Raw genomic sequence first — 4,578 nt, 5'->3', positions numbered from 1 at the left:
TGCTTCTGGTAGTAGAATTACATTGTTTGAAGTGTTCAACGAAATGGTTCTTTTGATAGAACAATTAAATTGTTTTGTTGATACAACAACTATGTAATGCTTCTGGTAGTAGTGCTTCTGTTGATACATATTTTTGGCGTTACATGGCTCTGTTGATACAGATTTTTGGTGTTACATGCCTTTGACAACTTAAGCTTTTGGAGTAATTGGTTGTTTCAATCACATGGGTTTGGAATTGATATTAAGATCCAATTACTTCAAAGCTTAAGCTGTTAGAGTTAGTTATTTAATCCTTATCCGAGATTAAGTTGTCAATGTTCTAGTCTAGTGGGAGTGAGGAAATGGACTCATAGCTCTCTCCCAAAGTCCCCAAAGAGGAGGGGGAGCGAATGCCTCTAATTTTATCACACCACCCCGTTTAGCTTGGTGCACCCCTTCTCGTTCAGAACCTTTCTCATAGTCTGTTAAAGTTTCGAATGAGATGTAAGAGCAAACAAACAAAGGAGCCCAGAGAAGAGGGGACACACCTTCAAAAGCAAGGCTGTGTATGTGGTATACAAATCATTTCCCATGGTCACCACACGAATCTTCAATGATTTTTCAACTCTAGCATATACAGAATCTGTTCAACTTGGAAGGGTTTACACATGTAAAGTCCCATTGACCTTTATCTTGTCTTTGCCTTTTAACAGGTAAGTGATGAGAAATTTCAAAACTATGTGTCGTCTCTTTCATTAAAGCAAAAGCCTTGCTCCAGTCTATTCTTCATGATAAAACCCAAATCAAAACCTCTGACAACTATGGTACCTGATATAGAGTGACAATACACAAAAAGCTAAAACTCTATATGCATGAACCAAGAGCAAAACTTAGGAAAAGGGGCCAAAAACATGTATTAAAAAGTGTAAAACCAAGTGAGTAGTGTCAGTATCAAAATCGTTGATGCCATTCCTAGAAATCTTCAAATCACGAAATATTGAATTTTAGACTCTAAAACCTTATTTTTTTGTCAAATGGTAATGATTTATTAATGATAAAGAATAGTCTCTAAAACCTATTCGTATCAATAAAACCAAATATTTGTTGCTTCCATCAGCTTTCCCTAATTTAATTCATAAGACTAAGATAAGAGGCTTTCTTTAATCATAATTAATCTAATACCTATATCCTTTAATTATCAATAAAACCAATTATTTGTTGCTTCCATCAGCTGATCAGGTCCGTTGATCTGACGGAGACTGTAATTTCCATTGGGAACACGTTGATTAGATGATCCTATCCACACCGTTGTTTTTTTACTTCTTTATCGTACGTATAAGATGCCAATCTGGCATGCGATCTATACCATGTGAGTCTTCTCCTGATGTATCTATATGATCAACGGTCTTGATTACACATTAAGTTAATGTTTACTTTCTGTGTTAATTTAATCGGGGCATATTTGTTGGCGATCAGCTTTTGCTGTTTTATGATAACAGTTCACATGTATTTGAATTGAGAACACAATGACTTCAGCATGTTTATTCATGTGATGTATATTTCAAGGAAGAAATCACTTGAATCCACTTTGTTCGAAGATCCAAACCGTTCATTTGTTGGGCCGCAGTATAAATCGGCCTCCACAGGGTGATCCTAAATATCAGACCCTATGATTACTCTTATTCAGATGAAAGATCAACTGACCTATTTGATCTAGTTCATTCAGATGCACTTATACTCCTCGAGAGTTTGATTACAAAACATACTAAGAACAAAAAGCACATCCTACTGTTTGATTACATTCATCAATTACAACCCACGATGCAAAATAAGATCCGTGACTACGATCAGAAAGTTTAAATGTACATAAACCAAGCCAATACAATACCTAAGATCAGAGAAATAAACATGCTACACCCAGCTGATGCAAGAACAAAGCAGTCCTTCAAAGGCGATGTTCCTCCACTGTAAACTGCGGTAATTGGAAAGCATAGTAACAAACATCACAGTAAAACCTAAGTGGAAGAGGAACTGGTCACAGCAGAACTTGTTGAGGCTTGAGAATCGCCGGGAATGTTGGTCTCTTCTTTCCTATCTTTGCTAAGCCCACTAATGCAGTGGAAAAACGCATTAAGGTCAGCTTCTGCCTCCTCCCTACTCGTATAGGAACGAAAGCACGCTCCACTAAACCCATTAATTTGAACAAGACAGTGTTGCCAAGTGTCATATACACCTACCTGCCTTCCCTTAAAAACCACATAGAACTTTTTTTTCGCCATTAACCTGCACAAATACAATTAAAAATAACTACATAACTGAGAAAGGCTCAACAACAATAGTACGGAAAGCAACACTACTGCATCCATAAAGTCCACATATACAGAATAACAGCCATCCTCTTAAAACTGAAAAACCAAACTTACCGGGCTGGCCTTCCTCTTTCTGCTTGTCGGCTTCGTTGTTGAGGGGAAGGGGGAGGAGTTCTCGCGAGAGACGATGGTGATTGTGGCCATGGTTGTTTTTTTTTTCACATTTACTATTTTTCTGCCCTGAAACATCCTCTCCAATGCCTCGGGCAGTTGAATGGGAATCTTGAGTCATTTCAAATGCCGCTCCCATTCCATTTCCACAAAAAAACACCAATTTTGGGGTATGCCATTCGGCGTTGAGGAGAAAGCCATGTGGGCCGACAGGCACGTAACAACCCCAGTGGTCAAAGATACTTTTAACCCAAAAAACCCATCCAAACGGTGTGTGGAAGTTCATATGTTACTAATAACTAAAGAAATTTTTTGGCACCAACTAAACAAAAAGATTATTGAAACCCTCAGCTTTAGAGTATCACACAAATTTTTTTACCAACAACAGGTTCACACACAATTTTTTTTCAATAACAGGTTTAGGGTTTCGAAATGCAACCAAGAAACTCCCAGATTTAGGGTATCACTCCCAGATTTAGGGTATCATCTACCATATAGTTCTAACCTTATTTATTAAGTTAATAGATCTACCATATCTTTTGAGAGTGCTCTTTAGCCAGATAATATACCAGGAAATGTTTAAATCTTGGGCCCACAAATGCACTAATTAATTTATACCTATTAGGTGTCTTGCTCAAAGCACCTTGTGTTCAGCTTCTCGAATAAGAGTACATTAGGACGTGCATTACATTTTCATCAAGAAAATCCCCATAAATAAGAGGATTAGAGAGGAGTGCTTTGCTAAGGCCTGACCTTATTGTAATACAACAGTATATCCCACCTTTGACTGATCTGAACTGTTCACTTGATAGGCTTTGCTTTGGTTCTCTTATAATCTAAAATCCACGCCAATAATGCAATCCCTCTCATGAGCAGCAAGAAGCAAAAAAAAAAAAAAATTAACCAAAAATTGGGAAAAAATGCTTTGCTACACAGAAGAAGCAAAAAAAATTTGGGGAAAATCTCTATCATTTTCCAAAATCTAAAATCATTAGAAAAAATCCCATAGTAGTTTCTCGTGTATATGATACAAAAATAACAAACATCAGAGTTAAATAGAGAAACCCTAAAATGAAATGATTGGAAAAATCACGTCAAAAACACAAATACAGCAAAAAAATAACTAGAAAATCAAACCCCGGCCTAACCCTATGTTCATATTTTTTTTATGAAATGACCTAACCCTAAAATGGCGTACCTTTGAGGATGATCTGCTACCAGCTTTCGATAACCGGAGGCCGGACGATGACGGAATCAGCGTAGTCGGCATTGATGGATTGGAATTTGAGTTTCCGGTCACCGGAAAAACCGTAGTGTCGTCGGAAAATCTCCCGGCGGCGTCAGATTCCGGCAAAGCATCAACAATTGTTCCAGGAACATAAACACACAGATTTAGCCCTAGAGCAATTTTTGCTTTCCTCCATTTACTCCCCATTTTCTACTGGATCTGAAGCCTTTTAAGGTTTTGTTTAAGATACAAAACCACAAAAAAAAAAAATTTGCTTTGCTACACAGAAGAAGCAAAAAAATATTGGGGTAAAAATGCTTCAGAGATATAGAATAATACATTTATTGAAAGAAAACCCTAAGAAAAAAAAAAACCCCAAGGAGAAAGCTTAAAAAAGGTAGAAAAGTGAGGACCGTACCTTCTTCTTTGGAGGTTTTCTCCTCTTTCGTTGGAGGTTTTCTTCGTTTTCCTCTTGCTCTTCGTTTTCCTCTTACACAGAAGAAGCAAAAAAACCCAAACCCCTTGCTCTTTCTGTCGGTGGAGAAAAAAGGGTTTTTAAATGAAAGGCTAAGATGGGTTTCTTCGTTTTCCTCTTGCTCTTCGTTTTCCTCTTACACAAAAGAAGCAAAAAAACCCAAACCCCTTGCCCTTTCTGTTGGTGGAGAAAAAAGGGTGGGTTTGGGTTTTTCTACCTCTCTGAAGCTTTCTCCTTCGTTCTTTCTATCGGACGGTGGAGAAGAAATGGTGGGTTTGGGTTTTTCTACCTCTCTGAAGCTTTCTCCTTCGTTATTTCTGTCAGACGGTGGAGAAAAAAGGATGGGTTTGAGTTTTCCTCTTGCTCTTCGTTTTCTCCTTCGTTATTTCTGTCGGACGGTGGAGAAAAAATGGTGG

General features: G+C 37.8%; 1 long non-coding RNA gene across 1 annotated transcript; it reads right to left on the bottom strand.

Moving 5' to 3' along the window:
* Window positions 1-1,803: 1,803 nt before the first annotated feature.
* On the bottom strand, window positions 1,804-4,578 carry LOC143851891 (uncharacterized). The gene is made up of 3 exons (XR_013236545.1): window positions 4,106-4,578; window positions 3,658-3,906; window positions 1,804-2,262 (listed from the first exon to the last, which is right to left on the bottom strand). It is a non-coding gene; the product is annotated as an uncharacterized LOC143851891 (long non-coding RNA).

This window comes from Tasmannia lanceolata, unplaced genomic scaffold (genome assembly GCF_043159265.1).
Source record: "Tasmannia lanceolata isolate RefF3 unplaced genomic scaffold, GAP_Taslan_0.1 ptg000018l, whole genome shotgun sequence".
Classification (NCBI taxonomy): Eukaryota; Viridiplantae; Streptophyta; class Magnoliopsida; order Canellales; family Winteraceae; genus Tasmannia; species Tasmannia lanceolata.
This window is presented reverse-complemented; position numbering and strand designations above follow the sequence as displayed.